General features: G+C 34.1%; 1 protein-coding gene across 3 annotated transcripts in view; it reads left to right on the top strand.

Moving 5' to 3' along the window:
- The first annotated feature begins 259 nt into the window (after positions 1-259).
- The window catches only part of LOC108916511 (lachesin), a 179,380-nt gene continuing 158,798 nt past the window's right edge, over positions 260-20,841 (top strand). For 2 of the 3 annotated variants that reach the window (XM_018722804.1, XM_018722788.1), the window contains exons 1-2: positions 260-437; positions 2,075-2,177. The gene's annotated coding sequence lies outside the window, so the exon portion shown is untranslated. Of the gene's footprint in view, positions 438-2,074; positions 2,178-14,611; positions 14,678-20,841 lie in introns of those variants that run through there. The other variant, XM_018722795.2, reaches the window with a different exon arrangement.

The raw sequence follows: 20,841 nt of genomic DNA, 5'->3' as shown, positions 1-20,841 counted from the left end.
GTTTTAAATATACTGGTACAGGGTAAAATATTCCTAGAACATTTAATACAAAAATATTAAATTATTAACAATTTCTCGCGAATAACATTTTTGGTACGCGTCAAAATCTGTTTTTAGGTTGCCTTGTATATACTAGAAATTAATAGTCAAAGCTTCTTTCTCGGATCTATTTTTCGTACAACAAGCGCGTATGAATTACCAATAGGCGTTGTACCTATGCACTTGTCTTTTCATTCAAAGGTGTGACTTGGTTATTTAGTGCGAATATAGTTTACGGTGTACCTAAAGCGTGTTAAAATGATAAAAATTGTTCGGGCGTGCGAATTTCGTTTTTCAAGAATAGTGTTGTGTGTATTCAGTGAAACTGTAATAGTTTTTTAAACGGGAATAAACTCGTGGTATCCAGATCTGGTTTTTTGATATAACTGAATAGTAAAGTAAGTAGCAGCAAAAATTTGGAAACAATTATATGTAGAGTTAGACTCTAATTAATAACGCATCATGATCTCACTAAAATTTTGTTAAACAAATGGTAATTAAGTATAATCTAATATTTTCTAAACTGAGATCTACTTTTCGTTCGCGTAGGAATACAATTTATTTGAGCGTGGTCGGTAACATTATTTACGAGATGACGCAGAGGCGTCGTTAGTTTTTATTTATTTATTTGTTTAACATCGAGAATATTTTATTTCAGTTTGACATAAAAACTGATTGCAGGCATTTTGGTCATTAATTTTAGTACATATTTAATAACAGCAATCGGTTTTCCTAAAATTCTGGTAAATGTTTTAAAGATACTTGTTTAGTATTAAAATATGTTTTAAACGAATTTAATATCATTCCCAAGAAAAATACATTGTTTTGTTAATTAATATTTGGGTTATTTTTTACATAATAATCAACTATCTGTTATTTCCTAAACTGGGATCTACTTTTTTATTGCGTTGTTTTTAACGTGATTGGTAACGTATTATTCACGGTATGACACAGAGGCGTAGTAAATTATTTGTGTAAATGTTTTAAAGGTTTTAGTATTAAAATATATTTTTATATGAATTTATATCTAAGAAAGTTACATTCTTCTTAGAAATTGTTTTTAAATAATTTGCGCTTGTTGACTATAATACACTCTTTTAGGGTGACGTCACATATTTAGGCAACCTGCAACAAATTGTCATAGGTAGTTGAAATTGTACATATCGAATCAGACCCTTGTGTACTATTTACATAGATACTATAGAAATGAACAATTTCAAATTAACTTATTTTTACAAGGATTTAGATGTATTTAAGAACAGCCAACACGTGTTTCGTAAAATAGATACACTAATGTGCTTAAAATTTACAAAAAAAATATATAAAAAAATTCCTAAATTTAAATAAAGTATAAGTTTAACATTTTCTGTGTTATTGCTAATGCACATGCTCGGGAAGAGTAGCCTCAGGTGAGATCTTGTTGATATATCATCGCTCTCATCATTAGCGTATTTTCTCTTCTTTTGTTTAATCTTGGCATTTTCTAGTTCTACCAAGTATTTTTTATTGTTTTTCTTAGTGCTCTGCTGTGTCAGTCTGTTTATCGAGTGTTTTTTTTTTTCAAGTGGTTTATTATAGACCTACCTTTAACCAGTACCAAACTTTTCTTGAATAGTATCCTGTTGCGAGGCTACTTCGCTTACATGAAATTATTTAATGCGCATGCTCAGTAACATTGTTATAATTTTAATTTATTAATTACTATAAAGGTAAATATTCTATAAATTTAAAAATATAGATTCTATAATTGTTTTAGTTTGTCATTTGGGATTTGAAACTTCTTAAATATTTCTAATATTGACCCAATATCGCGATATTTAAGGTCATGACAAAGAAGACATTTTTTTGGCACTTATGACCAAAATACATAAGATCGAAAATCGATCTAGTAAAAATACTGAATTGTTCATGACAATGTGTACTATGGGTTTGCCTATTATTTGGCGTATGTGACGTCACTACTAAAAAGGTCTATTAATTTTCAATATTTTCATATTTTATTTAGTCATTTATTTTTTTTATTTTCCGATGACAGATTGCAGGGATATCACGATGTATTATAATTCGGTGGAGATTGAGATTTTACTGCTCGAACAAGATTTGTTTGCAGCAGAATACCGACGCAGAAACCAAAATTGGTAAGTCAGATTTAAAAACTATTTTAAATCACCCAGAATTTAAATATAAGAGCCATAATGTATGAAAATCGTTTTTTAAACAAAGAATTAAATTGAAGTTTACCAGTTATGGTGAATATTGGCAGGGATTAATATTTTCATGTTTAAAATTGGCCTTAGTGCAACTTCGCGCCTCTATTCCTCAATAATAAGTTTACGTTATTGTGGGAAATTCCTTGCAACTTCAAAACCACAGAAAAAGAATACATTGAATCTCTTAAACCAAGTCTTGCATACTTTCATACAGAGTGTTTCTGAAATAAGTGCCAAAATGTGTTTTACTCATCAAAAGCAACAACTTTTGTCTAATAATTTTTTTTGGAAACTCACATTGTTGTAAAGTATGTACCTATTAAAATAACCCCAACGAATTGTCTATGAATTAAAGAAATATCAGAGTAACGTAAGCGTAATATTTTATGGAATGATGAATGACCATCTTAAATTTTTTTACTAATCTAAACGCTAAATGCTAGTACTAATTAGTTCCCATTGAAGTTTGAAAAATATTAGTCAAAAGTTAATGCTTTTTATGAGTTAAATTAGACACATATTTCTGGGCACCTTGTATATTATTCTGTTAGAAAGTTGAATAGTTTCACAATTTTAAAAGAATGAGAAATACTTTTGATATAATAAATATTCCGTCTTTGTATTCAATTCACTATTATTAAAAGGCCCTAATAAATTGCATGAGGTAAATATACAGTGTGGAACAGCCAAATGGAATAAATTCAGTATCTCAATTGTGCACATTTATAAAAAATCCCGAGACACGTCGATTGTGGATTCTGAAATGACATCTTGTATCGTAAACATTTCATCCCCAAATTCAACCCCTTCGAGTGGCAGTTGCAACCCCTAAATTTTTAAATGAGATACCTCATCTGAAAGGTATTTTCATTGCCTATTCAAAAAGGCTATGGTTTTAATATTTATTGCAAAAATTAATGGTTTGTTTAACGAAATTTGTTACAACAAACAAAAATATAAAAACAGCGTTTTGTTCTTTCAGGCTAGCAAAAACAATTTCAGTGTTCTTTTTCAACATTTTCAACTAAAAAGAAGATATAAAAACTTACCAAATTTATCCATAGTTGGCATTGTGAATTTTATTGAAAAAAAATAATGGTTGCGGTTAGGTCGGTCACGCCTCAGATGTTGGCAAACATTTTAGCAATCCGACGTTTCGTCTTCGAGGGGCCACCATCAGCTTAATTTTTTTAAATATGTCGCTGCTATTTTTATGACAAAATCTAGTCATATTTAATTCTGATTTAGATGATATTACTATTGTAATCACTTAAAACGGGTTTTAGTTTGTTTTAGCTGTCATTTAATTTTTTCCTGAACACGGCTCTAAAGGGCTTCAAAATATATATTGGAGGAAGTCATAATAGTATAAAAGTCAATACAGCACAAAATATCCAATATTTTTTTTTGCTACTATGTATTAGCAATACTAATTAGAAATAAAACTTTTCACAAATTCGCATTATTTTTTTATTAGGTACACCTTTTTTAAATCATTGATTAAAAAAAATTGTTAGATATTTGTGCTGTATTGACTTTTAAACTGTTATGACTTCTTCCAAAAATTTAAATGATAAATTGAAATGATTTAAATGAAAATTTAAATTTAAATGATTAGATTTTGTCATAAAAATATCAGCGACGTATTAAAAAATATGAACCTGATGAAGGCCCCTTGGAGGCGAAACGTCGGATTGCAAAAATGTTGATGCCATTAGATAGAGCGAAAAAAGTGGCAATATAAATATGCAATTTATTTTAAAATTCGTTTTCAAATAAAGTCAGAAAAGAATATGTAATATAATTTTGCAAAATTTTGGGTTTTTCCGGATATCTCCGGAACTACCCGGAATTTTAAAACTTTTCAAACGGCAGATTGTTACGTATAAAAAAACACAACTTTTTTCTAACTTGAGCCACCCCGTATCTCTTACCGTTTCCTAGATCCTAATACTATCCCATCCTTATCTTCGACACACTGTAAATATAGACCTTTGCCATGTCTAATAAGAATTTAAAATTTTCTGGGAATAATTAAATACCTCCTGTTCTAAAATGAGTTGTATTTTCATTATGTAGATTTAATTGTGAAAAGTTTATTAATGCGTAATTATTAATTATGTACCTATTATATTCTTAATCTTTGCAATAAAACATATTTTATTAAAGGAGTTTTATATAAATATTTTTAATTAAAATACTTCATCTGATGTCTGTCACCAAATTTATTAAGCCTGTAATAAATATGAACATAGAGGAAAACAATTCAGAACTGATTTTATTATTAAAATTGATCTTTGTGATTGACATTTGGTATATTTTATTTGATATATTAAAATGTTTCTATTTTGTTTAATGACGGTACAAATTAAAAGTGATTATAAATAATATTAAATTAGAGTCCCACTAGCGATTGTAACTTATAAGTTTAGTAAAAAGTCGTTATTTATTTAATGTTTTAATTTTATACATACTAGTAACTGGTCGATTTTTAAGTCCCTCATTATTATGCCGACTTTTAATACACGCATTTCATTTTGATGGTTTTAAGGGCGAAGTTCGCGAATGTCAAGATATGCAAAGAGCTTTCAACTTACTGAAATTAATATTGGTCCTACTCTATACATACAAAATTTGTTGCGCTTGATGATACAGAGAATCAAAAGGCGTATGTGATGTTTTTAGATTTAGAACGGATTTTTTCTTTTTTGTGTAATTGACGTAAGAAATATTTCGTCGCGCCCCCACTGGATGTAATTTAAATTCAAACATCTCGATAAATATAGTCGCTGTCCGACGTGATGACATTTAAATGTCATTGTTTCCGTGTCATTCCAGAAGACCTAATTATCGACTACTAATTCCACTATGGCGGACAGTTTCTTTTTGCAGAACAAAATGTTCATCAGAATAATCAAATACATAATCTACATTTTAATAAATTATAAAATGTTTACAATTAATTAATTATTTTATGTGGTAGCTTTATAACAACTATAAAATTCGATTTCACTTGTGTTTTGAAATTTCGTGGTGTCCCGTATGTGAAGAAAAATGATAGCCGTGGCATAAAAATAGGAATGTATCGCGGGGAACGGCAAACGTCTGCGGCAAGTCACGATTTCCATTATACGTACTCCGACATCAAGTACAGAAACGGTGTATCGGTGGAGGGGGGGACAATGATACAAAGAGTGTATTCTTGGCTCGTGTAACACCAGGGGTAACCGGAAGGGTCTGTCAGAATGTCGACTGTCACCGCAAGAACGGCGGTGATAAAATTAAAGAAATATTATAATTAGCGCACATGTCATTGTTATACAGGGTGGCTCCCTGTAAACAAAAAACATTGTATAAGTCTTTCCGAAGGCAGTTGAACGTATATAAAAACGCCTAGCAATAAAATTTAATGAGTTTCATAGGCGTCCCTAAATTATTAATTATAATAATTTGTATATAATGTGTAGAAAATTTATATTATATGTTATTTGACCAACAACATATTTTAATTATTTATGTCCCCAAACAGTTTTATTATATTGATGGTAAATTTCGTTTTGTTCCGTTTCAAAAGGTCCCCAAAAGCCCATGTTGTTATAATATTAGTAAACAAAATATCCCTTTTATTTCTCCCTTTCGCAATTGTAATAAATTGAGATCAGAAAGACTATACCATTTCTATAAACGATTTGAATCAGTGGTGTATACAAATTTTAAAAAATTGAGGGAGCTGGTGCCATATTTAAACCCCAATGAATTATTTAATAAAAAAAGTGTTTTGGCAAATAAATCTATAAAATTCATATTATTTTTTAATAACCTCCTTTTTTGAAAAAAGATATATAAATTCAGAGACTGATCGTTCAAAATGGTTTTTAAAGAGGAAGAGCAATGCATTCAGATGTCACAACGAGTTTTATGGGGGAAAATTACCTCGTGATGTAACATAACCTCAAATATAGCGAAAAACCGTGTTTTTTCGCACTTCTAGGCTAGGATATCTCTAAAACCTGACGTGATGGAGGAGTTCTCAGGTCGGATTCGTCGAAGGCCTTCGGGAAAGTATAGTCCAGTCACATTTTTGTCAAATTGTAACCATGTTTTTTCTAAAGAACAGCATAATACATTGAAATTTGATACATGTAAGTTTTTTTGATGTTTCTGGTGTTAGTGTTATCAGATTTTGAGCATCCGCTAGAGACTCCTAGCTACGCCCTTCCCTGTGACATTTTATGACACAACTATTTTGAGGTTAGGTTTTTGACAGTGTAAGTCGTATATTATAATTTCATTTCACTTACAAAGGGTACTGGAAATCAATGAAGACGGACAGTTTTTGAGAAAAACGCCACCAAAATCAAACAGCTTATTTTCTTTAGTATACAGGGTGTTCGGAAGCGAATAGGCCACACTTCAAGTATAGCTGTCTTGGAAGGAAATAAACATATTTATCAAGTAATTAAAATTTTGATTGCTCGTATCAAATTTCAATGTATTACGCTGTTTTTTGGAAAAGATATAGCTAAAATTCGATTTTAAAAAATTATCTTTGATGCGCTATCTCTTGAAAACAAAAGAGTTTAATTTTGTCATGAAATTTAAAAAAAAATTTGTAGGAAGGTTTTTGCAGTTTTCAAATTCATGGAATGTAATTAACGTATTTCTGTGCAGTTTTATATCTGTCTTGCGGGTCTTTAATTTAATGTTATTATGATACAATTTTATCATGAATAATTTGAACTAGCAAACTGATTATCGATTCAATATGAAGTCATTAGATCCTTGATTAATTCGTTATCAAATTCTAGTCTCCTAGACTGGAGTAACACCTCATTATTTATGCATGTTTTTCTGTTGAGAATTCTTACTGGATACTATATTTCTAAGAAAATTTATGACTATTTCATAATTGAAAACATGCTTATAGTAAATTTAAAAAGTATAATTTAATTTTTTTATTCAAATAAAATAGAGCAATACAGAAATAAGAGATAAAATATTTAAAAAATTAATAAATATAAATATAAAAAACTACAAAATACTAAACAAAACAACAAAACAAACAAAACGTACAGAATTAAAATAGGATTAAAATTAATAAAATGGTAATAAATTACTGGTTAAGTCGATATCATGGATAAATTTCTTCTGGACCAAAAAAAATATTGAATGAGAGTTTGGAATATTCTGTTCATCTGTTAGATCTAAATATCACGGTTTCTGTCTCAGTAGAATTAAATTTAGTTGATTAGAAAGAAACTAGTTTTGACTCGGTAGTTCAGCTTGATGGACCTTTTCTATTAAATCATCAATTACAGGACTGCGGTTAGTGAGGTTTATGTCATCGGCAAATTGAATAGTTAAAACTGAATTATCCACGCAGCAAGGTAAATCGTACAGTTGACATAAATTAAGAAGAGAACCGGGACAAGATCACAGGAAAATATTGATATAGTATTATCGTGGATGAGATATTTCCTACTATTTTAAATTTAAAAGAATAATAACGAGAACAGCTTGTTTTTCGAATAAAAGAGATATTAAGTTTCTTCCAGTTACATCAAACATCTTCAGAGACTTTTACTTTATGAAGATATTAGTCTAGTTCAAATAAATTCAATTTTTTTCTAAAGACCTTGACAACTTCCTGGATTTGTCTGAACTAGCTTAACACCTTTACAATAAAATAAAAATACTAGAGCTAATAATAAAATATTTTTTTTTTAAAAAGGTCCTCATAGATATTTGAATATATGTAATATGTATTTCATTAAGGCCTTCTGGTCTATCCTGATTCAAGGAATAACATCCTGCAATTATGACATGGATTTAGATAACATTTACACGTTTTTTCATATCGGATATTTTCCAGTTAGTTATTTTTTCTTGGTGCGAAGGACCGATAGCGGCGAGTCACGATTTTCATTATCTGTATCCCGTATTGGAGGCGGCTAGGGTAGATGCGATGCAACTGCATACTGTTCTGCGTTTCTGAAGCTCGTTCAGTTTCATCCGTGAAAGAAAGATCCAAGTTGTCTCTGTAGCAGGACCGATATTAACACTGTTTTATTTTTTGACTGTTTCCTATGAGCTAAATTTTTTTGTTACGTTAAGTTTGTTTTCTAAAATTCCGTAATAAAAATTAATTTTTTTAAACTTTGTTTTTAGAAATGTTCATACCCCGCCGCTGAACAGGCTAGTGTGACCTCAAACAACGACACGCGTTTATAAATACATACACTAATGCAAACAATTAAAGGGTCAAAAGAATTTCCGAAATTTTTCCATGATTTTTGACAGACTGTATTTAGATGAAAAATGGGGAAATTAAAAAAAAGCATTTTGAAGCTCTAAGATTCTATTTTTTAAATCTTTCGGTCGAAAATTTTTAGGAGCTACGGTTATCATGCAATTTTCAGAAATAGCGCGACAAAAAATTTTGCATTTTGTTTTTCCGAGTACATAGACTTGGAAATTTTTTTTCAGCTAAGCCATTGCATGGGCTAAGTAGCTTGTTTATTCAGCTTCAATTTCCTTTTTTTTAATTTCGATACGACAATTTTTCATCGAAATATCGGACTTTTAATGGAAACGGATCCCTTTGTCTTCAATCATCGATATCTCGGTGACAAATGGTCGTACAGAGAATTGAAAGGGTAGTTTCGAAAACTGGAATAAATTTCCTGACATGCTGCCGCAACTATTCGGAATTTTTTTTTATCTTTCACACGAATTTAAAAAAAAAGGAAAAAAGGGTAATTTATGATTTTTTAGAAAATTGACTGCTAAATTAAAAATATTAACAAAATGACTAATGTTAAGCATGATTTTTACAGTTTGATATACCCAGAAGAACCCAGTGAAGTTTCATCTCGATCTAGCTAACCGTTTCTTTGTTTCAAACATTCAAAATTTGAATAAAATTAAAGGGTCACGTTTTTTGAACTTAAAAACTTCATAATCATGATTAAAATGGAAAAAAAATTTTTTTTAAGGTTTTCTCACATTTTTACCGCAAACAACATTTAAATTGATGAAAAAAAAAAATATTCGAAAAATTTTTCGAAATTTTTTTTCAGATTACAGACTGCACAAAAATTTATTAGAAATTTGTCTCAGAAAACGGTATGTATGAATCGGGGTCAGAATCTGGTTTGGGTCATCAACTTTAATTTAAATTTAATTAAAAGTTGATGAACATAGGACGGAAAAGCCGAATCCTGCTAGAAACAATTGAATTTTGTTTTCTTCAATGCCCGGAAGGTTTTCAAAAAAAAAATATTACAAAATTTTTTGGAAAATTTTTGGAAAAGATGTTTTTTTTTTCGGCAATTTAAACGTTATTTGCGATAAAAATGTGAGAAAACCTCAGACATTTTTTTTCTATTTTAATCATAATCATGATGAAATGTTTAAGTTAAAAAATGTGACCCTTTAATTTTTTTTTCAAAAATTTGACTGTTTGAAACAAAGAAACGGTTCGCTAGATCGAGATGGGTTCTTCTGGGTATATCGAACTATACAAGTCATACATTAGTCATTTCGTGAATATTTCTAATTTAGCCGTCAATTTTCTAAAAAACCATAAATTACCCTCTTTTTCCTGTTTTATTAAAATTCGTGTAAAGGATGAAAACAATATTTTTTTCGAAAAGTTGCAGCAGCATGTTATAGGAAAGTTATTCCAGATTTCGAAACTACCCTTCAATTCTCTGTACGACCATTTGTCGCCGAGATTTCAATAATTGAAGACAAAAGGATTCGTTTCCATTAAAAGTCCGATATTTCAATGAAAAATGGTCGCATCGAAATTTAAAATCTGGTCCATGCAATGGCTTAGCTGAAAAAAATTTTTCTGTCCAAAATTGCAAAATTTTTTTTTCGCGTTGATTGCATGATAACAGTCTGTCAAGAAACACGGAAATCCTTTTGACCTTTTAATTGTTTGCATTAGTGTAAGTAAATAATCTGTTTACTTACCTGATTTTTCCAACATATGACATACTTGAAACCTTGAAGCTAATCTTCTAGTATTGGTACCAGCAGGCCCGATTTTACTGGAGGGCTACGGGGGCTATAGCCCTGGGCCTCACGAGATCGGGGAACCTCGGCAAGATCTGGCAAAATAAAACCAAAAAGTGTTTAGATTTCGCTTTTTTTAGAATCAAACCAAAAAGTTGTTTTGAAATTTTATATCGGCAAGTCGTTGAAGTCGTTCTTTTTAGAAGTAAACCAAAATGTGTTTAGGTTTTGAAACTTGGCGACAACAACGTCTAGTAAACAAATGAAATGAGAACTGAGAAAGTGAACGGAATCCACGATTCTATCCATAACTTTAAGATTGAATTTTGAGATACAGGGCGTTGAAATCTTGCCTAAAAATATAATCAAAAATATAATTTATTGATTTGGGTTACTCCTACACATATTTATTTTGTATTTAGGTGTGCAGTTTAAGCTCGCGATTATTGCCCTTCAAGTTGCATTTTATGAGAATGCACGGAAAGGGAATAAAATAGCTTTACGGCTGGGAAATTGTTATTTTTACGGCGGGAAAAAATCGTTGTAATTTATATGCGCGCACAAGCTGCACCGTGCGTACTGTCAGCGTTCTAATGCAGGCCGGTCGCCAATCTCGTTTCCGTGTAATAGGTTGAATAGGACGTTTATGCGTCGACTGTCGCGGAGGTCCCCATATAGGTTCCGCGACCGTAAAATATATCGTATTTCTCCTTTATATGATTACGCCCCATAAAAGAGTTGGTAACAAATTTATTTATAAGAATATACAGCAGAGTAGAGGGGGCGAGACCTGTAAGGGATTAAATGTGGTCTGGCCGAATGCGATAGAGTAGCCACTGAGTTATAGTAGTAACCCTGTGACCCAACATTCTGAAAATTGTTCTTTGATTGTTATTTGAGTCACTCCGGCACTCCACCCTCCTTTTCTCGGGCTGCCGCTGGCGTTCGCACGTCGCTCAATAGCACCAAAGCTACTCTTTAATTCTCTCTAGTCACTCACCGCCTCCGCCGTTATTTCATTTGGCCACTGTTGCTTTTACTCAGCTGATACCGATACGGATACCTCAGGGCCGATAATCCAGCGCTACGTATCGTCATACTTAAAGGAGGGTGCACACCCGACTAACTGTTCGCCATCGGTTCGAGAACTACAGTTTGTGTCTTTTTGTCCATCATGCTTTACTGAAATTCTTCAAAACTGAAGTGCAGCAAATATGACACAGTGACTTTCATTACATTAACTTTGACAGTTCTGTCAAGTACAATTATGTTGCTAAGTTGGCAGTGCCAACAACGGTTAATGGTTGTGGCCAGCCATTTAAATCTGAATCGAAAATGTTCCGACATTTGTAAAACTGTCACACCCACTAAATTAGTGTAGTAAGTTCTTCTCTATTTTCGGGATTGCTCAGCCCAATTTATAGTGTTACACGGAATGCTATATTAGCTATGTTCGCCTGTGGTAGCTATATTCGCAATGTTAGCTGTATTCGCTATGTTAGCTATGTTCGCAATGACCATACACAATGTGTGAGATACTACACTAATGGTACACAAGTCGAAGGAAAATTTGATTCTTGCCTATATTTTTAAAATATCGCTTAGCCATATAAGTAAATACATCGATTTGGAACAGTACAATTTTTTATATGCATAGCGATCATAGCAAACACAACATACCGCAATATATAGCAATTATATTGACTGTTTTCAACTTGTGTTTAGTAATGTGTGGTATTAACATAAAAAAAATGTAAATTCTTTATACACATAATGCGCTACAGCTCACACACAGCTACAACGATAGAAATTGATCTGCGTGATCGTAATATTGGCTGTTTTAACACGTGTAGCGAAACACAAAATAATGATGACTATTTTTTACACTCCACAAACACATCTGGCATAACGCTCTGCGTGGTTGTAATATTGCCGGTTTGTAAACCGTGCAGCGAACGTAGCGCTTTGTGTAAACATAATATCAACTATTTTCTAAATTGGCGAACGTGGCGAACATAGATAATTTAGTACTCTGTGTGACCTTAGCATAAAATGGTGGTGACTATTTTTTTTATACATATAGCTAGTACAGCGAACATAGCTAGAACGCTTTGTGTAATCATAATACTGGATGTTTCTAACACGTGTAGCGAAAGTAGCGAACATAGCTAAAATAATACTCAATCCTCTATGTGAACTCAGCTGGTGGCTAGCACAGCTATCCTGTAATATTGGCTCTATTCGACGAACTAGAATAGCGCTCTGTGTGATCTTAGCATAAAATAATTGTGATTATTTTTTATACGCATAGCAAACGCGGCAAACCCAGTGTAGCGAACATGGTTAACATAGTACTCTGTTGGCCTTAAACAGTGGTGACAATTGTTTATACATATAGCGGGTATAGCAAATATAGCTAGCATGCCGCTATGTGTAATCATAATACTGGCTGATTCTAACACGTATAGGAAACGTAACGAACCTAGCTAGTATGGTACTTTGTGTGAACTTTAGCAAAAAATAATATTGGCTATTTTTTATACATATAGCGAGCACATCAACATAGCGCTCTGTCTAATTGTAATGTTGCGAACATAGCTAGCAGAGTGCCCTGTGTGAATTGTGGAATCTATATACATTGCAAATACCGGCACAGGTAACATAATGCTCATTATGCTCGTAATATTGACTGGTATGGCATATAGGGAACATAGCGAACATAGCGAACATAGCTAGCATAATGTGGTGACTATTTTTATACATATAGCTAGGATAGCAGACATGGCTAGCGTAGCGCCTGCGTAATTGTAATATTGGTTGTTTCTAAACGTGTAGCGAACATAGCGAACATAGTTAGCATAGTGCTATGTGCTGTCTTAGCGTAAACAGTGGTGACTACTTTTTATACATATAGGCGAGTATAGCAATTATAACTAGAATAACGCTTTATGTAATAGTAATACTGGCGAACATAGTACTCTGTGTGAATTTAACAGAGAACAATGGTGACCATTTTTTTATACATATAGCGGCAACAGTAGCTAGCGTAGTTCTCCAAGTAATTGTAATCCGCCGTTTTTAAAACGTTTAACGAACATAGCTAGAATAGTACTCTATGTACAAAATAACGGCGGCTGTTTTTTAAACGCATAGCGAATGCTACAAACACTGTTACCATAACGCCCTGCGTGACGATAGTTCTGGTTAACGCGTGTAACGAACATAGCTAGCATAGCGCTCTGTTGTTCCTAACAGGTGTAGCAACGCTAGCTAGTGGTCGTAGCGTAAACCAATGGTGGCTATTACTTTGTAGGTATAGCGACATCAGTCATATCAATAGCGCTCTGCGTAATGGTAATATTTGGCGTTTTTAACGTGTATGAATGAACGTAGCGAACAGAGGCAAGCGTAGCGCTATGTGTGGCCCGAGCATTAAGACGCGGTAGTGCTTGTCTGGCATATTACTTTTATGCTATACATCACGAGGTGTTAAGGACGTTTATCGCTGTTTCTGTTTCATCTTAGGTTCATTACGTCGGCCTCAGTATATTAAGCATCTCTAGCGACCGCATTGTTGCCCTGCCCCGCTGCCTTCTGTCGCTAGTCTTCCGCTTCGTATTCCGGCTTCTCATTCCCGACACCCACTATTCACCGCCCGCAGAAACCGTCGCAGCTTACCGCTACCATATAGCCGGCCGCACCGGCCAGCTGCTGTGCGTTGTCTAGGCCCGACGGAACGATTTATATTGGGAATAGGCAGGTCCGATGGAATATTTCATAAATAATTTCGTTTAATTGCCGGGGCGAAGGGGGGGGGGGAGGGGTCGGCGTCGCTTTAAATGTCAAATAACACGGGGTGAGCGTTCGCAAATTCAACCTGATGGAATGGATGGATTTATATTGTAATCTGTGTTCTGCTGGGATGTATGCGTCCTGGAATACGCGTGCCAGTTGAGACTGGGCGTAATGAAACCGTAACCGAGACTTATAACTTTGTTTTCCGTGTGGCCGAGCCCTGTGATCTGGACTGAGAATACAACAGCGTTGTGTGCTTTGATGAAATTGCATTCCTGTGCAGATTTCCGTGAGGGGGCATCCCTCAGGCTCCGGGGTAGCTCTGCAAGAGCAACAGTTACTTCACTCCTCGTCGCATTTGTTTCAGTGTTTGGGGGCGTGGTGAAACGCCGCTCCCACAGGCTCGATGCCCGATTCGGTGCCGGTCGCGGGTCTTCGAACGGCGGCACGCGGCATGAGGTGGTCTTCCAGTGTATGACCAGTTCTCGTGGTATTCGCAGCGGGACATCGTCGCGGCTTAGACATCGGCGGCACCGAAGGATACCAGGATACCCGTGCTCTTTCGCGCCTCCTCCGCAACATTCGCTGGGATTCCACGATTCTATTTATAGGTACGATTATGTTACCGACGATATTTTACTATTTGACCTTAAACTTATATTCCTCCTTACAGTAACTTTTCAAGCAGTTCCCCTAACTTTGTATGTAGTCTTGTAAACTGGCGAAATTGTATTACCCCGCCAGGAAATACCGGGGCATAAATATATCCCATTACAATTCAATTTAAACTTGATGATACTTTAAAAGTTTCCCTTGTTTTTCGCGCGCAAACGTAATATTAATATCTGAAACATTTTTAAAACTTCCCCAAACGTTATTTCACCTTCGCGGAACAAGTGGGTAGTTATTAAAAATTTTTTATATAGATAAGCCGAGACATTAACTGTATTTGGGAAAAAATCTGCTTAGACCATATACAGTGTGTACATGTTACTCGATTCTGTTTTTATATGCCTGTTCGATAAGTGAAAAAAATCGGCGTGTCCGTCGTTAGAAATTTTTAATGACCGGAGCTCTATTAAATATCAAACTTATTGGATTCGTCCGTAAATCGATTATTGGTAAGGAGTTATACATTAATTATAATACAACCTTAATTAGTACCATGGAACTATGTAATTTTATATAGCCTTAATTGGATTTCATAGATTAATAGATATCATATATCACATTACTAAGATCCATCATTTATTAATACACATTATTTGCAGCGTATCGTACTTTACTTCTAGTTTTTTCACCCCATTTTCAGCGATTTCTTGTATTTTATCACCAGCGCATTCGCCATATTTGTAAATAATTCCCAACTTTGTAGCTCGTGTAAAATTATATTTATAATTTTATTAAAAAAAAAAATGGTTACACTCCAAACGTTTTTAGTAGTGCAAATGATTTTACAAATAAAAAAAATACAAATCGATAATTTTGTAACTTTAATTTATTGGATAAGTTTAAGTTTTAAGATAAGTGTAATTTTTAAGGACACCCTATCTACGTAAAAGAAAAGCAAATATATTTCATTAGAACTACTTTTCTTTTTAAGTAATTTTTTTTGCACGTGTATGTGAGGAATAAATTTATTTTCTTCCGTAGAGTATGAGACAATTAAGAAAAATTTAACCTGGTTCAACTTGTTCGAATGCCGCCAATAAAATTTTGAGATTCGATGTAATATTACCTACATAAAACCGTTTGCATTAATTAAAATTCAGGCTCCGATCATAATTAATTATTCTGGCGAAATTAAAAATTCTTTCACGTCACTGTTGTGCTTTCGCGAGAAAATAAACTATAACCGTTTCGGTTGCGCACATTTTTCGAATAAAAATATTTACTCTGATTGTGACTTTGCGTTTGAAATAATTTACCGTTTTGCGTTATGATGTTCTACCTTGGATCATCGAAGGGGAAAGGGATAGGAAATGTTTGTGGGCGTATTTTTAGGTAACAACTGAAATTGTTTTCCTCGGTTTTTATTTTTGTCTGAATATCATCGGTTCATGTCCGTCGGATCCGGATACTCGATAAGAATTGTTAGTAAATACGTAAAAATTGAGCCTTAGAAATATTAATTTGAGATTTACGGCCATATTTCGGTATTTTACAACGATATTTATTTTTACATTCCTCAAGTAACGTCGATTCAATTTTTTATTTTAATTTTCGTTTAATTCATTTTGTTTTTGCTGAGAATGTCGAAGAAAGGGTAATTTTGTACTTTTACATTAACAGTTTATTTCTTTTGCACAAGTAATCTTTAGTTGACCTTCAAATGGCCTCTACGGTTGACCTTTGGGTTGGCCCTTTTGCCTAAAAAGTGTTTCTTGAAAGTGTTTCCCTAAGAAGATATAGTAATGCGTTTTTTTAAAAAGGGACACCCTGTATAGTGATGTTTTTTATTTTGTATTTATGTGTTTTCAATGTGAGATTTTTGGTTAGGAAAAACTTTCACAAAAATAACTCTTGACTTTACTTTTCCATAAATAAATCAGCTTCAGAAAATAATTTTAAAATTTACCGATGTTCTGAAAATATATTTGAATCTGCTATGAAAGAAAAACTTTGTGGGACGGAAAATAAACTGTTATCTAATTTGTAGTGGTCGGTAGAATAACTTGAAACAGGTTTTAATTCTTTAATTATAAAATACGTAGTTTTAAATACCGCATAGAAACTAGGTAACAAACGTAATTTTAAAAGCTTTTGAATACGACAACCTATTGATATTTTTCAAACGTTTTCTATTGATTACCTAAAAAAATACTGACTGTGGGACGGAAAACTGCACAAAGTATAGTCTTTCCGAAGTCAGTTGAACATGTATAAAAACGCCTAGCAATAAAATTTAATGAGTTTCATAGGCTAAAGGTAGAAAATTATAATAATTTGTATATAATGTGTAGAAAATTTCTATTATATGTTCATTTGGCCAACAACATATTTTAATTATTTATGTCCTCAAACAATGTTATTAATTGATGGTAAATTTCGTTTTGATCCGTTTCAAAAGGTCTCCAAAATGCCATGTTGTAATAATATTAGTAAACAATATATCTCTCTTATTTCTTCCTTTCGCAATTGTAATATGAATGATTAACAGAAGGTGCTTATAATAAATTAAAATTACCTGAATCACACCAAATTCCGCGTTGCTGCACTGCACTGCTGGGCAATTTATCAACCACTTGTCATCTGCTGTGATTTATTGCCCAGTAGCCCAATGCAACTGTGATCGTTTTCCTTTGCCCGCGCTCGCATTCTTCAACTGAGCGTATATTTCTATCGCCTCCACGTTTAGTTTGACCAGACCTGTATATGGGTATGGCTAAATAAATATGGGAACAAGTTATTCAAAGATTTTACCAGTTGAAATTGCCAACAAAGAGAGAATGAACAGTTGTCTAATTTGTAGTGGTCGGTGGAATATCTTGAAACAAGTTTTAATTTCCTTAATTATAAAATATGTAGAGTTTGAAAACGTAATTTTGGAAACATTTTTATACAACAACCTATTGAAGTGTTTTCTATTTATTATTTAAAAGAATTACTGATTGCGGGAGGGAAAAGTACACAAAGTACCAGCTGAAATTGTCAACAGGGAGAGAACGAACAGTTGTCTAATTTGTAGTGGTCGGTGGGATAACTTGAAACAGGTTTTAATTTCCTTAATTATAAAATATGAAGAGTTTTAAATAATTCATACAAAGTAGGTTTTCGCGTGTGTTTAGTTAAACCGGTAAAGTTTATATATGGCAAAAAAATGGATACGTTTAGTTTTACAAAGCATCGTAATTAAATATTTAATCCGGGAAAAGTTTTTATTTTAATTACTGCAGTATTTTACGTATTTGCATGCATATGAATGAATAAACGCAGGGGGATCCGGCGAGGAATAATAAAACACGTGCTTTCATACATTTCCATGGCAGAGTCGCGTATGCAGTTGGTAAGAGATTTGAAAGTCTTAAGTAGTAATGGTAATATTCTAAAAGCGGTTGCAATTTGCTATATAGGTGTATTGTATATTCGGAGTATATGGAGGAAGCTGGCCGGGCCGCCAAATGTGCACGGAAGTGGGCATTTTAATTTAGTACAAGCTATCCTCGGTTAAACGTCAAGTGTGTCTGTGTGAGAGATAAAGTGTGTGATTTCTAAACAATTACGGGCTCTCTAAAAAGCGTTAGCGTGACATCGAACAATTTGTTAGCCGGCAAGATAGTACCTACCCCGATGGTATTTACCTATCCACGGCGTCATAGGGGTACGGGGACGCTAATGATGAAAAATGTTTTAATTAGGCATTCCCATAATATTACAAATTCGAGCAAAAATTTGTGAACAGTAATCGTCCAAACTAATAATAAATCAACATTTTTATAGTCGGGGCTTTTATTAAAAGCCATTAGTTTCGTGGCATGTACTCGGATGGTGTGCGGTGGTGTGAAGTGCGATGGCTCACTTTATAAAAGCGTTACGTTATCTGTTGTTCCACGGTGGCCGACGAGGACGGCAGCAGCGGCGGGCGGCAGCGCGGCTCGTACCTCGCAGCCGACTAAGTGCGCTTCCTATTCTCCCAACCAATATCCTGCTGGGAGGAAAATTTCGACGTTTTAAAAAAAACCTCTCGGGCAATACGTCCCTTTTTGTTTTATTTCATAAACTATCGCAAATGACAAATAACATCTAATACTCGCCGTCCCTCACCGTAACCCCCCCCCCTTCCCCCCCGACGGGTATCCCGTCGTCTTTGGAAATGCAAAGCGGAATGCAGACCATCCGGCGCTGCTGGCCCGCTCCGAGCGTGGAGATGAGTATGGACGCGGCCTGGATATCTCGGGATATGGAGCCCTCAGCCCAGTCAACACGCTCGTCTATCTTATCGCCAATAACGTATTCCTTTATTTGGATTTAGCTTAGGGGCATCTCTTCGTTAAAATTGATTTCTTGTAAACGCTGTCGAGTAGCCGCGACGCGCCAGACGGGACCCTTCGACCCCGGCCTTCCAGGCTATTCCAGGTTTTCCCTTAACACTACCCAAACATTAATTATTCCCATGCCATGGATGTTTTCTCTTTTGCCGCCGTTTCCCCCTATAAACACATGCGCGCCGATTTACAATTTGCATGCATTCTGTTACTTAATCGCTCTTCCATCTATTGTCGATGAATCTTTAACGCCCGTCTATCACATAACCAATTACCACCCCTCCCCCCCCCCGCCAACGATGTCCGCTTTGTCGATTTATTTTCAGGTACGGGGACATTTCAGAGATTACGCAGTAAAAATGACATTGTGTAAATTCAAGACTGTTTTTGAATAAAATTATTTAGGTATTTCATTTTGAGTGAATTTACACTGTAAAAAAATCGGTGTGAGTGAAAGCAATAAAGGTATAATCTTTCCGATCTCAATTGAAGACTAAAGAGCTAGGCAGTATATACCAGGTTCGGTCGCAACACAGCAACTCGGCACTGAAATATTTGAAAAACCAGTTGCCACATTTATTCAGCCATACCCATATACGGGGCTGGTCGAAATAAACGTGGAGGTGGTAGAAATGTGTAGAGCAGATAAAGAATGCGCGCGCATAAACACAGCCGCACTGGGCGACTGGGTCATAAATTTCAGTTGTTGACAAATTGCCTAGCAGTGCAGTGCAGCAATGCGGAATTGTTTTATTGCTGATTATTTTTATTTAATAACTTTTCTAACCTAAACTAACAACCTTTCCTCATCCTTTGCTGGCAAGGATATGTTCGTATCTTCCCGTTGGTTCTTGGCGAGCAGTAATATATTTTAATGAAAATTTAAGTGTTTTTTGATATGTCATAACCAAAATTTACCGTCAATATATTAAAGTTGTTTGAGGACATAAATAATTAAAATATGTTGTTGGCCAAATGAACATACAATAGAAATTTTCTACACATTATGTAAAAATTAATTAATTTGTAAATTAATTAATACAATTAATTAGGTCATCTCGTGGCGTGGTGTATGGCGTGTGGTGCTGGACAAGTATCCGTTTATCCTGTTATTTTGGTGATAATTATGTTGAAATGCAGGGTTTGATTACAATAATTAAAAACAATAATATATTGAGTCTTAATTAATATTTGGTTAAATAAACGGAGAGTTAAATTGTTACCTTTACTTACTTACGTATCTGTAACGTACAATTATAGGTTATGGCAATCTATTCGTCCGATCAGTTAACCAATTCTTTTAATCGAGACCTAAAATATCTTCTGTAAAACTAAACTAAATAAAAAATTCGGTGAAAAAAATTGAGTGAAATTATTGAGTATACTTTCACTCGATATTGAGCATTCTGATCATTTTACTCCCTTGTGATTATATTTAAACTAATACTGAGTACTTTAACTCAAATATCGGGACTCCTTAAATAAATTCTTCACGTAAACTCGTATTTGGTGCACTTGTACCTAAAGCAGAGTAAATGTCCTCATTACTGAGTGTGTTTAAATGTATATTAATTTCGAGTAATTTGATTGGCGCCGTGAAGATGGCATCACTTACATATTGCTTCTGTAATCTCGACCGCAGTTGATAGGGGCCCGTTAGATGCTCCAGAAAAGCGTGATCGCCAGGAGAACAGGCCTTAGCCGGCGGCGGCGGGTCTCAGCTGGCGGGTCTCAGCCAGGACAGGAGGAGGCCCCGCGAAGTGAATTAATTTCAACACTGTCTATCCTAA

This window comes from Anoplophora glabripennis, unplaced genomic scaffold (assembly GCF_000390285.2).
Source record: "Anoplophora glabripennis isolate ALB-LARVAE unplaced genomic scaffold, Agla_2.0 scaffold2, whole genome shotgun sequence".
Lineage (NCBI taxonomy): Eukaryota > Metazoa > Arthropoda > Insecta > Coleoptera > Cerambycidae > Anoplophora > Anoplophora glabripennis.
Note: the sequence above shows the minus strand (reverse complement) of the source record. Positions and strands in the feature narration are given on the sequence as shown.